Genomic DNA, 24,053 nt, shown 5'->3' on the forward strand with positions numbered 1-24,053 from the left:
TCCATCACGAATCCCCCTCTCTGTGTGGGCCCCCCTGTGTGCTCGGGCCCCCTACAAGAGGGCTGGTGGTCCCCCCCCTATTAGCGGCCCTGCTAAGAACACAGCCATGAATAAAGAATGGTACAAAAACATCCTCAGAGAACAGAACAACTTCCTTCCTCCCACCTCAACCATCCAAGAACAGCTGCAGAGACTCCAGGGAAGAAAAAATAAGCATCAGCTCACTTCATCAGTCCTGTGTCATGCTAATGGCAACAGTACAGCATCCTGAGACCTGAGACCACTGTGGGGGGTTGCTAAGTTCTCAGCCAACAAGGGAGTGTGCTCACTGCTCACTCACAATTTTGCCTAAGAACACAGCCATGAATAAAGAATGGTACAAAAACATCCTCAGAGAAGAGAACAACTTCCTTTCCACCTCAACCATCCAAGAACAGCTGCAGAGAGACTCAAGGGAAGAAAAAATAAGCATCAGCACTGCTTATGCACTGGCACTACATAATAAACCAATACTGTAAAACTTGAGGAGGGTAATGCTTATTTCTAAATAAGAAGAACCCATTTACAGTGTCAGCTTATTATTTTAACAGTTCTAATTCTCAGATGTATTCAATAAAAATGTGCGCAGTCTACAATAATGCCATTAGGGTAAGAATTATAACAGAGTGACTTACCACTTTTTATCAACTCCTCTCTCCTCTTTCTCAGTCTCAGCATTTCCAATGACAATAGAGGTAAATATTACACTAAAAAGAACTGCAGCAGGACCCTGATGTAAGGCTGCCCTTTTTGACTGTTACTGATCTATTTTTCTTTTTCATTAGTGTGATATTTGTGTCTATTGTAACATTTGTCAATGCTAAGAGAGAGAGGAGTTAATAAGTGGTGTTTGTGTTATTGTTCCACATACAAATGGCATTTGTAGCCTGTGTGCATTTTTCCAATGAATTGAATTGACAATTAAAACTGTTTTTGAAGAGGGGGCGTGGCCTGGCGCAGCATGTGAGAGGACGTGTGTGAGAGGAGCTCCGCCGGACCGATATCCTTCACCGCTAATCCTGCAGCCCTTCGGGCACGATAATCCTTCCTTCACCTCCCGCACACCCGCGGCACCGACCTCCGCATGTCTCCGCCGAAGAAAGGCTCTGAAGCTGCGGCAAAACTGGCTGCATTCCGGAGGCTGGAGAAGGAGGCCCCGATCCAAGATGGCGCCGGCCCGTCGCTCGTGGTGGAGGAGCCTGAGAGCCCTGCTACATCCAAGGTTTTGGAGGCGATTGCTACTTGCCAGACCATGCTGACTACTAAAATCGAGGAGGTGAAGGTAGATATATCTTTGATGCGTCAGGATATGCAGAAGCTGAGGGACAGAGTTGGTGAGGCTGAACACAGAATTAGTGAGGTGGAGGACTCCCTCCCCCCATTGCAAAACTCCTCAGACAGGCTGCAGCAACAAGTACACCTTATCCTCCAAAAACAAGATGACATGGAGAATAGGCTGCGCCGCTGTAACCTGCGGTTCATCGGCCTCCCGGAGGGCTCTGAAGGTGCTGACCCCTCATCATATTTGGAACAATTGCTCACTCAGACTTATGGCAGAGAATCCTTTTCACCCACTTTTGTTGTGGAACGTGCACATCGCCTCTCAGGGCGCCCCCCCCCTCAGGGTGCACCCCCCCGCACGTTCATCGCTAAATTCCTGAACTACCGAGACCGTGATGCCATATTGCGCCTGGCCAGGGTTAAGGGGAACATTCCATTTGGAAACCACAAAATAGCGATTTTCCCCGACTTCTCTGCTGAGGTCCAGAGGCGCCGCAAGAGCTTTTTGGAGGTCAAACGCAGACTGCGTATCAAGAATATCAAGTACTCCATGTTGTATCCGGCCCGTCTTAGAGTGGAGGGCGAGGACCGAGCCCACTTCTTTGAGGATCCGGAGGCCGCCATCTCCTGGCTAGAAGGCCTGGAAGCTAGAGCCTGACCACCTTGCCCTGGCGACTTCATGATACTTTCTCCCTGATGGCCTATACCTTAAGCTGCTGCAAGAGCGGAGGAGGGGGTTTTGTAGATCCTGCGGAACTCAAGACTTTGCATCCCCCTTCCCCCCCCCCTCCCCCCTCATTTTCCTGCACTATTGCTCCTGTGTTTGACCGGCGGAGCGCCCTAGCTCCACAGATGGAACTGATTTCTCTGTTCTCTTCCTATGGACTTCCACCTGCCCATAGGCTTTGCTACCCAGCGATACACCTGTTGGTTTTCGCCCCCTACACCCGCTAAGGCGTGTGTTTGTGCCCAACTCCCCTGTTGCCCCCTGCGACTTCTGCTGGACCTGGGCCCCCGGGCCCCCTTGTTTATTCTATTTGTATTTTGCTGTATTTTTGCTGCATACCTTGGGGGTCCCTGGCCTCCTGATCTTGCTCTTTCCCAGTCGCATGTGGGCCTGTTCTGGTTGAGGCACTTGTTTGGGAACATGCCCGCACAAGTTGGGGTTGGTGCAGGGCAGGGAGGGGGGATTGGGGTGTTACCATTGTTTATGATTTATATTTGGTACAATCTCTATACTGTTTCTGTTTTATGCACATTGACCTCAAGTAATAATTATTTGCTCTTTTGCTGCTGTATATCGCCGCTGGTGTGTGACCGTGGACTTGTTGGTTCCGCGGCCTTACTGCCTGAGATCCTGGGAGCCTCCGCTCCGCGCACTGTACTACCCCTACCATGGCCGCATTGAAATTGTTGACGTGGAATGTCAGGGGTATGCGTGATAAGATTAAACGAACGGCTGTCTTTAATGTCCTACGCCGTGTACGGGCTGATATTATAGTTCTGGTGGAGACACATTTGGAGGGCCGTGTACAACAGTCCCTCAAACGTCCCTGGGTTGGTTGGGTGCAACACTCTGCTTATAGCTCACACTCCAGGGGTGTGGCGCTACTGGTGGCCAAATCGGTACAATTCCAGCTCCTAGGATCTCAGGTCGACCCAATGGGTAGATATGTTTTTCTCAAAACGTCAGTCTATGGGGAATTGATGTTACTGATGGCTTTCTATGTGCCCCCCCCTTACTCTGCTGTGATTATTATGGAGGGACTGGCGTTTATGGCACAGAGCCCAGGGGCCCCGGTGATCTGGCTGGGTGACTTTAACAATGTGATGGACTCGGGTCTGGATAGGTCCGGTGGCGCCTCCCAGGTGCCGCCGGGGTCGTCCCCGACCAGGTTCTCCCGATTGTTGGAGAGCTTTGGTCTGGCCGACTCTTGGCGCAGCAAATACCCCGCGCAGCGCGCGTACTCCTGTTTTTCGGCTGCACACCACTCTATGTCACGCATTGATCTGATATTGCTGTCTCGAACCCTGCTCCCCAGGTTACTGACGGCAGGCTTCGCCCCACGGACTCTGTCTGATCACTGCCCTTATTGGATACTGTTGTCCTTGCCCTGCAATAGACCTCCCCCGGCCTGGCGCCTGAATCCTGCCTGGCTCCCCTTGGTGTCGGATGGGAACGACATTGAGGGGACCTGGACACAATTCTTCTCTGACAATGAGGGCACTGCCTCCCCGGCTGCGGTGTGGGAGGCGTTTAAACTGTTCGCCAGATCCACTATGATTTCCAAAATCAAGGCTGTTAGAGCGCGGGCTGCTGAGGAGATCTCCAGGGCAACGACAAATCTAATTGAAGCTGAACAGGCCTTTCTGGGGGACCCGACTCCGGCACATGAATCTCAGTATAAATTGACCTCTAAAGTCCTTTCCCAACTTGACTACGAGAGGGCGAAATCTAAGATGTTTTTTCAGAAGCAGAATCTGTTTGCACATGGTGAGCGGGCGGGGAAACTTCTCGCATATTTAGTCCATTGTGAGGATAGGCCCCCGGTAGTTATTACTTTGAAGGATGACCTGGGTAATGAGATCGCTGATCCTGCTGCGGTGACACAGTGTTTCCGCTCATTTTTTAGTACTCTTTACACCTCTAGGGCTCCCGCTGACTGCACTGACATGCATGACTTTTTGGACTCTATTGACTTTCCCACTTTGACACCCGACCAGTTGGCGACCCTCGAGGCACCCATCTCTGTGGAAGAGATTGCAGCAGCCGTGTCCAAGTTCCCTAGGTCTAAGGCCCCCGGCCTGGACGGCCTCCCGATTGAATTTTTCTCCCAATATTCGGAACTCCTCTCTCCTAAATTATTGGCTTTGTTTCAATCTCTATTCAAAGATGCAACCCTACCCCCTTCTATGCGGGAGGCGCTAATTGTGCTCATTCCCAAGCCGGGCAAGGATGTACACGCCCCAGAGTCTTACCGTCCCATCTCTTTGCTCCCAGTAGACACTAAAATCCTTGCGAAAATTTTATCCCTTCGCCTTAACAAGGTGATCCTTTCACTCATACACTCGGACCAGGCCGGGTTCATGCCTGGGAGGAACACCTCATTTAATCTTCGCCGGTTATTTATGAATCTCCAGGCACGGCACGACGGAATGGGTGGCAGGGTGGTGGTCTCATTGGACACGGCTAAAGCATTTGACTCGGTAGAGTGGCCGTTTCTGTGGACCTGTCTGGACCGGTACGGCTTTGGACCTAATTTTATTAAGTGGGTCAAACTTTTATATAGCGCCCCGGTAGCTAGGGTCCTGGCAAATGGCTGGCAGTCGACCGCCTTCCCTTTATCCCGTGGCACTCGACAGGGGTGCCCCCTCTCCCCCCTGCTGTATGCCCTGGCCGCGGAACCTCTGGCGATGGCCATTAGAGCACATCCCGGGATTCGAGGCCTACGTAAGGGACCGTTGGAGGAGAAGATCAGCATGTATGCAGATGACACTTTGTTATATTTGGAGGACTCTCGGGAATCCCTACTCACGGCCCTTTCTTTAATTGAACGGTATGGACGATTCTCCGGTTTTCAGATAAACTGGGATAAGTCACAAATTCTCCCGCTTGACGAGAGCCCACAGGCAATCACCCCCGCAAGCCCAGCCCTACAATGTGTATCCCGCATTAAATACTTAGGGATTCAAGTGACAGCTAACTCAGCAGATTATGTCCCGGATAACGTTCAACCCCTGTTCCCTCTGCTTAAGGCTAAAATTCAAGTATGGTCCAAATTACCTCTGGGAGTGATGGGTAGAGTCAATTTAATTAAAATGATTCTCCTTCCCAAAATACTTTATGTTGTATGGCACTCTCCTATTTACCTGCCACTCAAGCTGTTTAAGCAGATGGAATCACTCCTCAAGACCTTTGTTTGGGGTGCTGACCGGCACAAGATCTCCTGGCGCAAACTCAAGAATCCTACAAAACTAGGGGGATTGGCCCTGCCGGATTTTAATCTGTACTATCTGGCAGCTCAGTTGTCCCAGTTCTTTCATATAGATAAAACGGATAGAGAACGTTTTTTGACCCTGCTCTGCCCTGGGTGGGCTCATCCCCTCGGGGACCCCCTCCTAGTTATCCTTAGGGGTGTCAGGGGCTCACCGGAGCCCTTGTGCCCCAGATCTCTTCTATACCACTATTGTCGGATCTGGGAGGTGGTAGCGTCCAGGCTTCGGTGCCCTCCATTTCACACATTCACCCCTCTGTGGCATAACAGCGCACTACACGAGTTCCTTTCCATCCCTGACCTGTCGATATGGAGCGGGAGGGGCATCCTTCTCCTTAGCCATATCTCCACGACCACTGGTCTGCGGTCTTACGAGGCCTTGCAGGATCAGTTTGCGATCCAGGGCCCCATGCACTACAGATACTTACAGCTCTCCCATGCCTATAGATCTCAATTCCCTGATGGCCCTCCTGAGCTAGAATCGGTTACCACCCTTGAGATTGTTAAAAGTACAGCACCCAGTCACCTTATTTCCATGTTCTACTCTGAACTTCACACACCTTCCTCGACCACCTTGGCTTTTGCACTTAAGACCCGCTGGGAGCGCAGTGTGGGGGCCATGGAGGATGAGGAATGGGAGGATGCCCTGGAGACGTGCCGCAGAGTGTCGCCAAAACTGTCGGATCGCCTAACTCAGACCTTCATAATACACCAGGCTTATCTCACCCCACTTAGACTGTCCAAATATCACCCTGACTTGGTCCCTTCTTGTCCTATGTGTGGAGACCCTGACGCCTCCTTCTTTCATCTCTTGTGGAGCTGTCCCCAATTACAGACTCTATGGCAACAAGTAGTCACATTCCTCCATGACAAGATGGGGTCTCCTCTGCAACTCTCCCCTAAGGAGTGTCTCCTGGGGGTTTACCCAGATGGAGAGATGCCCAAATCCACTGTCATATTTCTTCAGGAAACTTTGTTTATAGTACGTAAACTGATAGCCAGGAGGTGGATGAGACCTACTCCTCCTACTCTAGGTTTGTGGATTAAGGAGGTTAATGGTGTCATCCCATTTCATAAACTTTTGTATAAACATAGGGGGTGCCCTCAGAAGTTCAACAAGATTTGGGACAAATGGGTGCAGTGCCCTGATACGGCTCGGTAATGCAGTGGGTAACTATTCTATGTTGGCCGCCCCTGGTAATTCAATATTTTCTGTTCGAGGGTTGGATCGACGGAGAGCCACTGACTACTGTTTTGTTTTTTTACTATGCCTGTTCTGTCTCTCGGTGCTGATTATTTTGTATATTTGTATTTTTTGTACCCCAATGTGTTATGAACCTGATTGCAGTTTCAATGCACGGTTTATTTTTGTATTGTACCAAAAATTTCAATAAACCTCACTGTTTTGAAAAAAAAAAAAACTGTTTTTGAAGCACAAGTATTAGTTATGCTTCTTATAGAAATAACAATAATAAAACACTTCTATTTGTTTCGATTCATTTTAAGGAAAGCACTTTGTGCCAAAATGACCCTTGCTCTATTCCGCCGGCCTCTAGAGAGGTCACCTGTGACACTGAATACCCTCTCTGCAAAGGTTTGAGAAGCTGGCATAGCCAGCAGGTCTAAAGCAAAAGGTTTTAGCTGGTGATAAATAGTGTCACTCTTTGACAGCCAAAAATCTGTTGCAGTGTTGTCCTCAACTTGATGCAAAAGCTCTTCCTTATATTTTCTGATCTCCTGTTTTATGCTGTTTGGGGAGATCCTCTGCCTGGGTCTTCTGCGGCATTTAGAAAGAAACCGAAAGATAGGCTGCTTAGATGTGGATGCCGGTGCTTCTTCAACTTCCTCCGATTTTTCAATATTCTCCTGTTCCACTAGTTCTTCCACATCATCTTCAGACAATTCATGATGTTGCGTGTGGGGCGAAGTGGATTTTCTTATTGCATACTCCTCTGCCTTTTTAAGCAATTCCTGAATATTCTCATGATCTGCCACATCAACAAGGGTTTCACAGACAGTAGGGTTGACAAAACAAGCAGCTGCTGCAAGTGGCAAGAACATTTCATCTGTTGGATCTAACAATGAAGTAAAATGCTGGTTAGCATTCCCTTCCATTTTCTGTGCAATTGTGGCAAGGTTTTGGTAGCTAGTGTTCTGTTTAAAGTCCTCAAGGTGACTAAGTAGATCAAAAAGAGCAGGGACAGCTAGGGACATTGACATGGTGTCACTCTGGAGGGTTTTAGTATGTTCTGCAAGAGGCAGCAATAGGTCATGCAATGATGTGAGCTTTTGCCATTCACTAGGGAGCAAGCTGTCCCATCCCATGTTGTTTGTGATTTGGCAGACTGACTCTTTCAGTTTGAGGAGTCTTGCGATCATGTTGAATGTGCTTGACCAGCGTGTGGGGCAGTCATTGAAAAGGGTCAGGCCACAATGCTCCAATATCTTCTGTGTTGCGATGGAAGACTTTCGGAAGAGGTGCACTATTGATCTTGCTTTATCCAGTATTCTCGTCACACTTGCCTCCTTCTGCAACATGTGGACCACTAGTTGTAAGGTATGCACTACACATGGTGTCCGGTCCATGTGGATCTGTTGGTACCTAACAGTGGAACATAGCCAAATAAGCATGAAGTATAGAAAAGCTTTCTGTTCCATTCTATTATTTTAACATTTAACATCTTATGGGAATACTTTTACACAAGACTACTGGAAAAATAACAAAGATGCACCCATAGAGTAGACTAGAGCAAATACTAGCCCCCCCATATCAATCATCTCATATGCATGTGATAGTTACAGTGCCTTGCGAAAGTATTCGGCCCCCTTGAACTTTTTGACCTTTTGCCATATTTCAGGCTTCAAACATAAAGATATAAAACTGTAATTTTTTGTGAAGAATCAAAAAGTGGGACACAATCATGAAGTGGAACGAAATTTATTGGATATTTCAAACTTTTTTAACAAATAAAAAACTGAAAAATTGGGCATGCAAAATTATTCAGCCCCCTTAAGTTAATACTTTGTAGGGCCACCTTTTGCTGCGATTATAGCTGTAAGTCGCTTGGGGTATGTCTCTTAATAGTTTTGCACATCGAGAGACTGAAATTTTTGCCCATTCCTCCTTGCAAAACAGCTCGAGCACAGTGAGGTTGGATGGAAAGCGTTTGTGAACAGCAGTTTTCAGTTCTTTCCACAGATTCTCGATTGGATTCAGGTCTGGACTTTGACTTGGCCATTCTAACACCTGGATATGTTTATTTGTGAACCATTCCATTGTAGATTTTGCCTTATGTTTTGGATCATTGTCTTGTTGGAAGACAAATCTCCGTCCCAGTCTCAGGTCTTTGGCAGACTCCATCAGGTCTTCTTCTCAGCGGGGTCAAATAATTCCAATACACTAGATCACCATAGTATTCCTCTCATCATATCCTAGAAATAACTGACCAACTCTTGCGAACCGTAAACAGGACAGTCATAATGATGGAAAGAGATCAGGAATTAACTCCTTAGACCCAGTCTGTCCAGATAGTATGGTCAATAACTTCTTTATAGTTATTGTCTTCTTACAATTCAAAAGACCGGAAAAAACCTCCTCCATAGTAAAACTGCATTTGATTCAACTTCTGTGTCTTATAGAAGAGTTAAGCTACTTTTTCGAAAGTCCAAGTCAACGAGTGACCATACTATCTGGACAGACTGGGTCTAAGGAGTTAATTCCTGATCTCTTTCCATCATTATGACTGTCTGGTTTACGGTTCGCAAGAGTTGGTCAGTTATTTCTAGGATATGATGAGAGGAATACTATGGTGATCTAGTGTATTGGAATTATTTGACCCCGCTGAGAGGAGACACCCAGGGATATCTTTACCCACGAGCCCACTACTAGGAACCGTTGGAAAGAGGCTATTACCCTAAAGCTCATTACCCCTGTAGGGGTATTTATCTCTGGTGAGTGCGGGATATATTGGAGGGGTGCATGTTTTCCTTCACCCTACACTTACCACCCGGATCACCTCTCGAATATCACTCATCAATAATATTGAAGCACCATTGTTTTATGAAGCACTCATACTCATTTTGCAAGCACTTTATGGACTGATTTTGGACTTTTTTGATTCAACATATTTATATATAATATTTTTGGTGTTTTCACTGGACAACTTGCACTCGCACTTTGTTTATTGTTATCTTTATTGATTGCACATATCACTTTATGCTCAAAATTTATGTGTATACTTTTATTTCTAAAATAATGCTTAGATACTTTTTTATATAGGTTTATTTATAGTGTTTTGCATATAATTGCACATTAGCACTTTACTACACATTATTTTAACCCCTTCCATAAAATTATATATACACTTTTAAACAGGCAGCGCCATTTTACCCCACTTTACTTCTCTAATAACGTTTTGCATTGTTGCCAAAAAGTTTGATTTTGGTTTCATCTGACCAGAGCACCTTCTTCCACATGTTTGGTGTGTCTCCCAGGTGGCTTGTGGCAAACTTTAAACTACACTTTTTATGGATATCTTTAAGAAATGGCTTTCTTCTTGCCACTCTTCCATAAAGGCCAGATTTGTGCAGTATACGACTGATTGTTGTCCTATGGACAGAGTTTCCCACCTCAGCTGTAGATCTCTGCAGTTCATCCAGAGTGATCATGGGCCTCTTGGCTGCATCTCTTATCAGTCTTCTCCTTGTATGAGCTGAAAGTTTAGAGGGACGGCCAGGTCTTCTTAGATTTGCAGTGGTCTGATACTCCTTCCATTTCAATATTTTCGCTTGCACAGTGCTCCTTGGGATGTTTAAAGCTTGGGAAATCTTTTTGTATCCAAATCCGGCTTTAAACTTCTCCACAACAGTATCTAGGACCTGCCTGGTGTGTTCCTTGTTCTTCATGATGCTCTCTGCGCTTTAAACGAACCTCTGAGACTATCACAGTGCAGGTGCATTTATACAGAGACTTGATTACACACAGGTGGATTCTATTTATCATCATTAGTCATTTAGGTCAACATTGGATCATTTAGAGATCCTCACTGAACTTCTGTAGAGAGTTTGCTGCACTGAAAGTAAAGGGGCTGAATAATTTTGCAGGCCCAATTTTTCAGTTTTTTATTTGTTAACAAAGTTTGAAATATCCAATAAATTTAATTACACTTCATGATTGTGTCCCACTTGTTGTTGATTCTTCACAAAAAATTACAGTTTTATATCTTTATGTTTGAAGCCTGAAATGTGGCAAAAGGTCGCAAAGTTCAAGGGGGCCGAATACTTTCGCAAGGCACTGTAACTGTCAACCGAACCGTGTCATGTAAAATAATATTAAAATTGGCTCACCCACTGCAGTTCATCAATTTCAGACTCTGCCTCAGAGTCACATTCCGTCATGGATAAGTCTTCCTCACTAGAGCTGGGTGGTTCTTCTGCTGCTGCGGTTTGTTTAAATGCTGCCACCATATTGCTCCCATTGTCTGTTATCAATGTAAGGATCTTCCTCTTTGGTATGTCCCACTCTTGCAAGCATTTGTCCACACATGTTTTAATTGACTGTGCAGTGTGTGGGTGGGCTACTTGTTCAAGGGCCAACAATATGTGTTCAGGTTTATGTTGTTCAACACAAAAGTAGCATGCACTTATAGCAAGGAATGAAACTGAGAGTCCTTTTTTGGTCCACAAATCAGTGCAAATAGATACTCTCCGAGCAGCAGTCAGTCTCTTTTTTGAATTTTTGTTTTTCATCCTCATATTGTTTGTCAATCAGATTGCTTATTTTAGTTTTCTTTGGATCAGTCAGCTTTCTATCTACTGTCTCCATCATGCTAACAAAGTCCTCATCTTCAATCGTTCTGACTGGTAATCCAATCCAATCCATTTTGCTATGGCCTCCTCCCTGGCCTGTTGTTCCTTAGAGTCAATTTTGTATTTTGAAGCACCTAAAAGAGAAATGTAAATAGTTTGCTGTGGTGCACTGGCTTGACTTGGTCCATCATTTGAGGTTTTCTGTATCTGTGGGGTTAAATTAGAAGGAAAAATTCTATTCTGATTTTACATTCTCTCTCACTCAGCTCCAAGTTGTCTCTTTATACAAAAGTGGAGTTAAGTGCTATCGTGCACTGCTTACCTTTGTATGAATTTCGGGATGAGTTGTACGCAAATGAAGCTTCAAGTTTGTTGTATTTTTGCCAGTTAGTGTCAGTCCACATGGTTTGCAAAGGGTCTTGTTGTCCTTAGCATCAAATGTAAAATACACCCATAGATCTTCTCTTTCTACCAGTCACAGAGAAAGACGCGGTCGCGGACATTTCTCTGGATGACAGTGCTGTGTGGATGACAGTGGTCAGGGGAGGCCTGTAATGCTGCTGGACAGTGCTGGTTGGTGGTCTCAGGTCTAAGGGATGGCCTTTAATCTAATGCACAGTGTTGGATGGTGGTCTCAGGTCTAAGGGATGGCCTGTTATGCCCTGGATGCCTGTGGTCTGGTGGTCACTCAGGTGACGGTCAGACAGAGGAGGCCTGTAATGCTGCTGGAAAGTGCTGGAGCCTGGATGGTGGTCACAGGTCTAAGGGATGGCCTGTAATGCCCTGGATGCCTGTGGTAGTCAGGTCAGACAGAGGAGGCCTGTAATGCTGCTGGACAGTGCTGGAGCCTGGATGGTGGTCACAGGTCTAAGGGATGGCCTGTAATGCCCTGGATGCCTGTGGTGGTCAGGTCAGACAGAGAAGGCCTGTAATGCTGCTGGACAGTGCTGGAGCCTGGATGGTGGTCACAGGTCTAAGGGATGGCCTGTAATGCCCTGGATGCCTGTGGTGGTCAGGTCAGACAAAGGAGGCCTGTAATGCTGCTGGACACAGTGCTGGAGCTTGGATGGTGGTCTCAGGTCTAAGGGATGGCCTGTAATGCACACAGTGCTGGATGGTGGTCTCAGTCTAAGGGATGGCCTGTAATGCCCTGGATGCCTATGGTGGTCAGGTCAGAGGAGGCCTGAAATGCTGCTGCAGTGCAGTGCACACAGTGCTGGATGGTGGTCTCAGGGATGGCCGGATGCCCGTGGTCATGGTCAGGTCAGAGAGAAGGCCTGTAATGCTGCTGCCTGCAGTCAGTGCACACAGCCCAGTGCTGCTCAGAGTGCTGGATGGGGGTCTCAGGTTTAAGGGTGGTCTCTGGTCTGACTATGAACTGAAGTTGAACAGGATGGGCCGGGCGGGCCTCAGTGGCCTATGCATGCACACACAGTCCTGGATGGCGGATGCCAGTGGTCTGAGGGGACTCAGGGGAGGCAGTAATAGCCTGGCTGTTGCAACTCACACAGTGGGTGCCCTGCTCTGGATGTGGTGGTGGGTGCCACTGCCTGGTCGTCTGCCGTGTGATGATAATGATGATGTGATTGTGACGGAGTCGGGCCTGGCTCTGTAGTGTTGCAGTGCTCTGGTGAGGTCAGTTGACTGGTCTCGACTCTCTTGTAGTAGTCCTCACGTCGGACGTCACGGGGCACGCCACGCCAGACGGAGCTCCGTGAAAACCGGAAGTTGGGTAAACGTCCCTGCCTCACATTCTCGTTTAGTTTTCGTTCGTTAACGAAAACGGATTTGATTTTCGTCATAGTTGTCGTCATTTGACGAAAATGTGCTATACTTTGCGTCTCATTTTCGTCAGTTGAAAAATGCCGGTGACGAAATTAACACTGCTGCCAGCATTGCTGCAGAGGTTGAAGGGGTGGGGAGAACAGCCTGCCAGTGCTCAGACCATACGCCGCACACTGCATCAAATTGGTCTGCATGGCTGTCATCCCAGAAGAAAGCCTCTTCTAAAGATGATGCACAAGAAAGCAAGCAGTTTGCTGAAGACAAGCAGATTAAGGACATGGATTACCGGAGCCATGTCCTGTGGTCTGATGAGACCAAGATAAACGTATTTGGTTCAGATGGTATCACGTGTGTGTGGCGGCAACCAGGTGAGGAGTACAAAGACAAGTGTATCTTGCCTACAGTCAAGCATGGTGGTGGGAGTGTCATGGTCTGGGGCTGCAGGAGTGCCGCCGACACTGGAGAGCAACAATTCATTAAGGGAACCATGAATCTGGCGCACAGGTGCAGCCCTGTAGCAGTAAAACTGCTAAAGGGCGAACCTAAAGTGGGTAAATAAAACGGAATTTTTGTAAAATCTTACCTGTAAAATTCCTTTCTCTGAGTCCTCCGACAGTCGCCGCCCACTTCATATTCATCACCAATGGGTTATGTCCTTTATTCCGTAGGAGTAGCTAGGCAATAGAATATGTTAGTACAAAGACTTTTAACATATCCCACCCCCAGGGGGTGGTCCCCTCAGTACATAACCCTCCACTTCCTGTATCCAACTCAGTTTCAGTGGAATAGCAGTAGAGAGTACATCAAAACCCCAAAAGAGGGGCGGGGGCGGCGACTGTCGGAGGACTCAGAGAAAGGAATTTTACAGGTAAGATTTTACAAAAATTCCGTTTTCTCTTACGTCCTCCGACAGTCGCCGCCCACTTCATATTCATCACCAATGGGGATGTCCCAAAGCAGTGTAAACATGAGGGGTGGGAAGAACGCAGCCGCGCCCAAGGCAACGCCGTCTCCCCATCAGAGAAAGGAACCTTACCAAAGGAAGGAAACCAGTTGGGCATAAGAACAAAACACTCGCTCAACAGGAGCAAGAAAACCCAGGGAAAAAACAAATATCCCAAAAAGCCAAAGAACCCGTAACAAGGGCTCTAGGGAACTGCCGCACTAAGAACCTTGCGGCCAAAGGAAGCATCAGCCGATGCCTGAACATCTACTCTGTAGAATATCGTGAAAGTGTGTACGGTCGACCAAGTCGCCGCCTTACACACCTGGGCCACAGAGGCCGCATGACGACAGGCCCAAGACGTACTCAGAGATCTGGTAGAGTGCGCCTTCACAGGTACAGGGGGAACTTTCCCCTTCAAAGCATAGGCCTGATCAATGGTCTGTCTGATCCATTTGGCGATTGTAGAAGCCGACGCCGCCATGCCCTTCCGAGGACCTTCCGGAAGGACAAACAAGGCATCCGACTTGCGAAAAGACTCAGTCGATTTGAGATAGACTCTAATCGCCCGGACAACATCCAAGGAGTGAAGCAACACCTCCGTCGGATGCTTCGGCTTCGCGCAAAGCGAAGGTAAGACAATGTCCACATTGAGATGAAAGTCCGAAACCCTTTTTGGAAGAAAAGAAGGGTTAGGTCGCAAGACCACCTTGTCCAAATGCACAACCAGATACAGAGACTTGCAGGACAAGGCTGCCAGCCCCGACACTCGACGAGCCGAGGTGATAGCCACCAAAAAGGCGACCTTCTTGGATAACAAAGACAGCGAGATCTCCCTGATCCTTTCAAAAGGAGCACGCTGCAATACCGATAGAACTAGATTCAAGTCCCAAGGGGGAAGAGGGTCCCTCCTAGGAGGGATCAGATGACGTACCCCCTGCACAAAAGTGCTAACCAAAGAATCAGATGCCACAGGCCGTTGAAAAAGAACGGCCAAAGCAAACACCTGACCCTTGATCGTGGCCAGCGCCAGACGCTGGTCAACACCCTAGACACCGAATAAGTGTCAGGAGAAAACCCCTGGATTCGCACCAGGCAAAATACGCCTTCCAAGTACGGTAATAATCCTTCCCCGAGGAAGACTTCCTCGCATTTATTAAGGTGTGAATGACCTCAGGGGAAAGACCCCTGTTCTTCAGGACCTCGGTTTCAACAGCCAGGCCGTCAAAGCCAGCGACTGTAAAGCAGGATGGAAGATCGGTCCTTGCGACAGAAGATCTTCTTGAAGAGGCAGACGCCACGGGGCGTCGATTGCCAGATTTACGAGGTCTGCGTACCAGGACCGGCGAGGCCAGTCCGGTGCCACAAGAATCACCGTGGTCGGTTACGCGAAGGAACCTGGACAGCAATTGAATCGGTGGGAACGCATACATCAGTTGGTACTGAAGCCACGGGGCAACCAACGCGTCCGACGCGTCTGCCCGAGGATAGCGCGTCCTTGCCACGAACCGTGGTACTGTGTTGTTCAGACGAGACACGAGCAGGTCTACCTCCGGAAGACCCCACCTCGCGCACAACATCTGGAAGACAGCCGGGTGAAGGGACCATTCCCCCTGGTCCAGGGTCTGGCGGCTCAGATAAACCGCCTGCCAAATTTTCACCCCCGGAATGTGAACTGCCGATATTGCCGGGACATGCGTCTCGGCCCAAGACAGAATCGCGGCCACTTCACGAGCCGCCCGGGCACTCCTGGTGCCCCCTTGGTGATTGATGTAAGCCACCGCCGTGGCATTGTCCGTCTGCACCCGAACTGGGTAGCCGTGAAGATTGTCCGTCCAACGACGAAGACAGAGGAGTATCGCTCGCAGTTCCAGAACGTTGATCGGACGGGAGGATTCCTCCGTCGACCAAACACCCTGGGCGGACAGAACGCCCAGAACACCACCCCAGCCAGACAGGCTGGCGTCCGTGGTGATCACCGACCATGAAAGGGGACGAAAAGACTTGCCCCCCGATACTGAGGGGGATTGAAGCCACCACAGAAGATCCCTTCTGGTCTGAGAACTCAATGACATTTGGAGATCCAGAGACTGCGGACGCCCGTCCCACTTGGACAATATCTCCGCTTGGAGATCCCGTGTGTGAAACTGGGCGAAGGGAATCGCCTCAAAAGCCGAGACCATCAATCCCAGACACCGCATGCACGTCCGAATGGACGGAGATGGAACGTCCCTGAGGGACCTGACTGCCTCCTGAAGAGCTGCGAGTTTTTGTCTTCCGGCAGGAAGACCTTCGCCTGGACAGAGTCCAGAATCATACCCAGGTAAGAAATCCGAACCTATGGGCACAATGTCGACTTTGGAAAATTGATCGTCCAACCAAACTCCTGCAGAGTCTGCAACGTGACGGACAGATCCTTCTCCAGACTCTGGCTGGTTGCAGACCGAACCAGAATATCGTCCAGATACCCCAGAACCGAAATGCCCTGGGCCCTCAACAAAGCCAGAACCGGTGCCAGCACTTTGGTGAACACCCTCGGAGCCGAGGCGAGACCAAAAGGCAACGCCACAAATTGGTAATGATCTTCCGCTATGGCGAATCGAAGGTACCTCTGGTGACCCTCGAAAATCGGGATGTGAAGATACGCATCCTTCAAGTCGATGGAAGCCATGAACTCCCCCGGAACCAGGGCAGCCACCATCGACCGCAGGGATTCCATGCGGAACTTGCGCACCCGCACAAAGCGGTTCAGCGCCTTCAAGTCCAGAATCGGACGCACCTTGCCCTCCTTCCTGGGCACGGTGAGCAGATTGGAATAGAACCCTCGAAATCTGTCCCGATGAGGCACCGGGACCACCACTCCCTGAGCCCTCAGGTCCTGCACCGCTAGATGCAGGTCCCGCAAACGCTCCGGGGATAACAGAAGACTTGAGGGAAAAAATCTGCTCTCCGGCCGAGAGAGAAACTCGATCTAGTAGCCAGATCGAATGATTTCCTGTGAATTGGGTGAGGGCGCCCCTTCAGGCCGCACTGTTGCGGGCCGCAGAACCGGATTGGCCGGACTTTTGCTTACCTGCCCACGGCTTCTGGCGGGAGCCTTGACCCATGGACGGCTGCCCCAAAGTGTGACCGAAAGGCACGAAAGGACCCCTGAGGGGGCCGAAAGAAGGCATTCTTTTTCCAGGAGCCGTCTTAGTCTCGTGGGATTGAGGTAAGAGCGTGCTCTTACCCCCCGTGACCCCTTTAATTAGGGCATCCAGGGATTCGCCAAAAAGGCGAGAACCATCAAAAGGCAGATTGGCCAAGGTCTTACGTGAAGATTGATCCACAGACCAACACTTCAACCAAACCAGGCGGCGAGATAACACCGCCACACTGTGTACACGTGCAGCCAACGGAACCATATCCAGGTCCGCATCACACAAATACATGACACCCTGGTGGATTTGATCCACCATATCCAAAGTCGCCTGGGGGGCAGAATCAGCCACCAGGACACGCCTAAGCACCTGCGTCCAGCTCGCGACCGCCTGGGCCGCCATAAGTGAAGCAAATAAAGCTTTCAACATAGAACCCATAATAGAACAGGAACGACGGGCAAGGGACTCCATCCTCTTGTCCGTGGCATCCCGGAACACCGGGGTGTCTTCAGCAGGAATCGCAGTGGACTTGTTCAAAACTGCTAACGCATGGTCCACCGGATGGGGGACACACCAACGCCCATCAGTAGCGGGCGTAAAAGGATAGCGCAGCTTAAACCTACTTGGTACAGCAAAAGGTTTGCGTATATTACGCCATCGTTCTTTCACAGCGCGCTGAAAATCATCAGTGCATGGAAAAATCTGCGATGATTTGCGCCTTTTCTGCGTCCCATAAGCCGCCAAGGCAGCTGGAGGACATGCGTCCTCCTCCAAACGCAGAGTTTGCTTGATAGAAGCAACCAATTTGAATGCAAGCTCTTCAGACGAGCCAGGGGGAGAATATCAACCCCCTCTACCTCAGCCTCCATTTCTGACCCTATAAGGTCCAGGGAGGAACGAGACCCCGATAAGGAGATCTGAAGCAGAGGAAATTGAAACTCTGGGCCTTTTAGAGGATTGAGCAGCCACCAGCATTTGCACCTGGGTCACAAGGCTAGCCACAATCGCAGCCAAATCCCCCCCGGGGGGGGGGGGGGAACCGCAGTCCCCTGGCTTCCCACTAAATTGGCAGGAAACTAGCATTCCTGAGAATCCATGCCCCTGTAGTAGCAAAAATAAATGGGTGACCGCCCCTTTAAGAGAGCGCTGCGATCGTAGCCCATTCACACTACACACCCCACACAAGGGACCCCCACAGGGACAAGTATACCAAGGTAGGATACAGGGAATAGAGAGAAATGAACCTGTAGAGATCGGTGCTGCTGCTGCTGCCTGCGGTGCTCCTGAAGGAAAGGAAGTGCTGGCATACAGGGCGCTCTATTAAAGCCTATGGAGGCTACAAGAAAATGGTCGCCATGCATGTAAAACATGCGGCCGGAGCGATCGCAGCCAAAATGGCGCCGTTTTGGCGCCGAAACCGCCGCTCCCACACCCCATGAGGGTGAAGTAAAACACACCATCTGCCCAAAAAAGGAACATGGTAAACCGCCGCAGCGGCGCTGTAATGTGCCCCAAGCATGAGAAACTCAAGCCCCACAGCACACAGCCGTTCACACAGACAGAAAACTGACACAGAGTGCAGCCAGCCCCCCCTCCTGCAGCCCACAGCATGCAATGTGAGAGATAGGGAAAACGTAATAGTGTGAACACAGGGCAAGGTACACAGTCCCAGACTGACACCCCCCAGACAGACAGGTCCCCACATAAATGCACTTACCTCTTACATGGCGTGGGGGACCCGCACAGGCGAACAAACCGCTGCACATGAGGCAGGGAGAGTCGCATCCAGGACGCATCAGAAGGTGGGTTGAGAAACCGCACAGCGTCCGGTGAGGTAGCCACCTCACCTAGCATCCCTGCACGGAACAGGGATGGGTCGTTCAGATAACTCAGGAGCGATACCTGACTGAACGCTCGATGGCGGGCTGAGAAGCCACTGACCCACAGCCTGCTACCAGGGGGGTCAGCCCGAGACGCAGCCCGCATGATCCTCTTCTTCCGAAGAACTAACTAACGCTGGTAAAATAACAGCTAACAAGAAAGAGAGAAAAAACTCAAATAAAATCCAAAGAAAGGAAAGAGAGCTGAGACAAGGTGCCCCAGCACAGAAACTTCCAGCTACTCCTGACAGCTAGACAAATGAAACTGAGTTGGATACAGGAAGTGGAAGGTTATGTACTGAGGGGACCACCCCCTGGGGGTGGGATATGTTAAAAGTCTTTGTACTAACATATTCTATTGCCTAGCTACTCCTACGGAATAAAGGACATAACCCATTGGTGATGAATATGAAGTGGGCGGCGACTGTCGGAGGACGTAAGAGAAAATAGTTTTTTGCCATGATCAATCATAATTTCAAAATTAATGGTATAATTTCACGATTCAAAGCATAGGCTTCGTGATCAATTTCACGATTTCTGCCAGGCTATGCAAACTTTTGAACACAACTGTATCCGTGAGAGGCAAGGTTACACTATTATAATTTAAAAGTAGAGATTCTGTTTCTTATACATGGGCATTCCTCAGTGATTTTCTTTAACCACTTGCCAACTGGCCGCCGAGTATTTACGATGGCAAAGTGATGCTATTGCGCGAAACTACGTACCTGTACATAGTTTTGTTCAATAGCCACTAGATGGCGTGATCGCGCCATGATTGGCTGACAGGGATGTCAATCAGTGGGTCCGGCAGCCACCCGCGATCATCCTCGGGAGAGGCAGAACAGTGATCTGCCTATGTAAACAAGGCAGATAGCTGTCCTGCAAGGGGACAAGATGGAGATCTTGTGTTCCTGCTAAGCAGGAACCTGGATCTTTGCCTTCCCCAAATCATTGCAACCCCCCCACAGTTAGTAAGCACCCTCTATGGACACACTTAACCCCTTTGTTTGCCCCTGATGTTCCCAGTGTCAAAAATGTAATTTAGATGTCCAATTTGTCTGCCGCAATGTCGCAGTCCTGCTAAAAATCGCTGATCGCCGCTATTACTAGTACAAAAATTAACCACTTGCCGACTGTCGCACGACTATTTACAGCGGCAGTCAGCCCCTCACAGGCAAAGTGACGTAGGGCTAGGTCGCTAGCCTGTGAGCCTCTAGGGGGCGAGCGCACGGCGCTGGAGGCGCGCTCCCGACCCTGCTCGCTCCATAACATGTCCGCGCATGTGACCGGCGGACCCGATGTCCGCCAGTCACTCGCGATCATCCAGTACAGAGGGAGAAAGGCAGGCGCTAATGTAAACAAAGCCGCCTGTCATTCTCCCTTGTGTAAGTGCAGAGATCATACGGTCCTGCTATGTAGGATCGTAAATCTCTGTAGTTACACAAACAGCCACATCCCTTTACAGTTAGAATCACGCCCCTAGAGACACACTTAATCCCTCCTTCTCCAATAAAGTTAACCCCTTCCCTGCCAGTGTCATTTTTACAGTATCAGTGCATATGTATAGCACTGATTACTGTATTAATGTCACTGGTACCCCCAAAAGTGTCAAAAATGTCAGTCAGGGGTCTGATCTGTCCGCCGCAGTGTCGCAGTCCCGCAAAAAAAAAAATCGCAGATCGCCGCCAGAAACAATAAAAATAACAAAAATCTTTCCCTTAGTTAGTAAACGCAAAAACTTTTGCGCAAACCAATCAAAATACGCTTATTGCGATTTTTTTTTTTACCAAACATTTTACCAAAAATATGTAGCAGAAAACAAATTGGCCTAAAATGTTAAAAAATTTGGATTCTTACATTTTTTTTGGGGGAATTTCATATAAAAAAATGTGAAAAATATTGTTATTTTTGCAAAATTGTCGCTCTTATTTTGTTTATAGCACATGATCAAAAAATCGCACAGATGATCAAATACCACCAAAAGAAAGCTCTGTTTGTGGGAAAAAAGGATGTCAATTTCATTTGGGTATAGCGTCGCACGACCGCGCAATTGTCCGTTAAATTCACGCAGTGCCGAATCGCAAAATAGGCCCTGGTCAGGAAGGGGGTAAAATCTTCCGTGGCTTAAGTAGTTAAACAAATATTCCATAAAAAATTGCATCCTTTGTAGGCGCTATAACTTTTGCACAAAGCAATCAATATACACTTATTGGGCCACATTTCGGACTAAATTGATGAAAAAAATTTGATTTTTTTATTTTTTTCATTGGCTGTGTTTTATAGCAGAAAGCAAAAAATAATGTTTTTTTTTTCAAATTTGTCGCTTTTTCTTGTTTATAGCGCAAAAAAAAAAAAAGAAAAATGCAGAGGTGATCAAATACCACCAAGTTTTTGCAGTCAGTATTTGCAGTGTTGACCCTTCTTTTTCAGGACGATTGCAAGTGGCCCTAGTATGCTGTCAAACAACTTCTGGGCCACATCTTGACTGATGGCAGCCCATTCTTGCATAAGCAGTGCTTGGAGTTAGTCAGAATTTATGGTTTGATTTTTGTTCACCTGCCTCTTGAGGATTGACCACAAGTTCTTAATGGGATTAAGCTCTTGGGAGTTTACTGGCCATGGACCCAAAATTTCGATGTTTGTTCCCCAAGCCACTTAGCTATCACTTTTGCCTTATGGCAAGGTGCTCCAGCATGCTGGAAAAATTGGATTTTTGTCTTACCGTAAAATCCTTTTCTCTGAAGTTCATTGACGGCCGCAGTCTCTGTTATTCGTAATAGTAGGGTTCTTCAGCCCCCTAGAGGAGTAGGCAGAAAAAAAGTTCTGGCTATGCCTTAGATCAGTCTCACAGGGTATACCCTCTCTCCCTGCTATAGGATGTCAGTTTTGCATCAAAGCAGTGTTAGAGAAAACAATACCAACCCAACTCAACATAGAGGGGTGGGGACTGCGTCCGTCAAAGAACTTCAGAGAAAAGGATTTTACGGTAGGACAAAAATCCAATTTTCTCTATTGTTCATTCATACGGAGTCTCTGTGAAACCCACCTGACAAAAAACATTAAACACCTTCAAGGGAGACTTAAAACAACCTTAAACAGCAGCCTGCAAAACTTTGCAGCCAAAGGAGGAATCTGCAGATGCCAGCAAACCTACCTTATAAAACTTTGTAAAGGTATGAACAGACAACCAGGTATCTGCCTTGAAAACCTGAAGCACAGATGCCTGATGGTGAAAGGCCAGGAAGCACTAGGCGACCGAGTAGAATGCGCCTTAACAGGGAAAAGTGGAACCTGACCCTTAATTGAACAATGCTAAGTGTGAGTGTCAGCACTGCTGCATGTATCCATAAATAAATAAATACTTAAAACAAACAATCATCTAATACCATATATGGTTCAAAAGTGCTCGGCGCAAACTGTGCAATATATAAATAAATTGTGTAAAATGGTATCAATAGTCCTTTAACAGTTAATAATTGTCCTTCAGATGTTAAATCCAATATATGCAATTCTTAAATGCAATGGGTGATAATAGAGTGCTCCGGTGCTCCACTCCAAACCAATGTGCCCATGCTCCCCTGTTGAATGCCTACTTACCAGAACATGAATTGTAGATGGCCTGTGTGACTGTGTGAGATTGCCGTATTCTTTCCAAGGCAGGTTTGCATCCAAATACTGTGTCCCCAAAATTTTTTGCTGAAATAAGTATCCTCCTCGGTAATATACAAGAATAAGGTCCGCCATAGTGAAGTATGTTAAACAACTTTATTAATGTAAAAAAAATCCACTTACATTAAAACTAATAGTAGACAGCTAGCTGCGGCGCTGTGGTTCCTGCTTCCTGCAGCGTGCGTTCCACCGGCCGCATATGACGTCAGACGCTCTGCCTATGTTAGACACGTTTCACCCTCCCCCTGGGCTTCTGCCTGATGATGATCCATCTTAAAATAGTCACAGCAGATGCAGGTAGCCCTTTCTTTGGTCCATCCGTGAGTACAAAGAGCGAATCCGACTTCCGAAAAGATTCAGTAGTCGCCAAGTACACCCTAATTGCCCGAACCACATCCAAAGTATGTAGTGCAAATTCCTTGTGATGTTGAAGCTTAGGACACAAGGAGGGCAACACAATGTCCTCATTTAAGTGGAAAATGGAAACCACCTTCGGAAGGAAGGACGGATCCAGACGAAGCACCACTTTATCCCTGTGAACCACCAGATAGGGAGATCGACAGGACAACGCAGCCAGTTCTGACACCCTGCGCGCAGAAGTAATAGCCACCAAGAAGGCCACATTCTGGGATAAGGTAAGCAGGGGAATCTCCTGAATATTTTCAAAGGGAGGTTTCTGGAGAACTGACAGCACCAAATTAAGGTCAAAAGGTGGCAATGGAGGTCGCCCCCGGGGTGCCAAGTGTCGCACCCCCTGGATAAAGTTACGCACCAGGGAATGGGTGGCTAATGGCCTTTGAAAGAAAATTGCAAAGGCCCGAAACTTGACCCTTGATAGTGCTCAAGACCAATTTTTGATCAACTCCCCGTTGAAGGAAAGCCAAGATCCGAGACACTGAGTAAGAGTGAGGGGGAACCCCAAGAGACTCACACCACGCAATACAAGACTTCCCCGTATGATGATAGATCTTTTTAGAAGTCACTTTTCTCGCTTTAAGCAAAGTGAGAATCACTGAAGCAGACAATTCCCAGTCCTTCAGCACCTGGCTTTCAACAGCCAAGCTGTCAAAGCCAGTGACTGTAAAGCAGGATGGAAGATTGGCCCTTAAGACAGTAGATCCTCCCTGAGAGGAAGTCTCCAAGGAACGTCTGCGACTAGCCTGACAAGGTCGGCGTACCAAGCTCGGCGAGGCCAGTCCTGAGCCACAAGCATGACTGGAATCCCTTTGGCCTCGATCCTACGAAGAAGTTTTGGCAGCAACTTGAGGGGGAAAGGAATACATCAGCTGATATTAACCCCACATCAGCTGATATTAACACCACAGCGCGTCTGTGGTGTCTGTCAGAGGGTCCCGAGAGTGGGCCACAAACCTCTGAAATTTCCTGTTGATCCAAGACACCAACAGATCTACTTTTGGAGTTCCCCAACGAAGATTAGGGCACTCCAAAACATTGATCGGTAACCTGGATTGTTCCAGGGACCAGACCCCATGAGCAGAAAGCGTGCAGAGAA

The sequence above is a fragment of the Pelophylax lessonae genome (genome assembly GCF_965119305.1).
Source record: "Pelophylax lessonae genome assembly, chromosome: 1".
Classification (NCBI taxonomy): domain Eukaryota; kingdom Metazoa; phylum Chordata; class Amphibia; order Anura; family Ranidae; genus Pelophylax; species Pelophylax lessonae.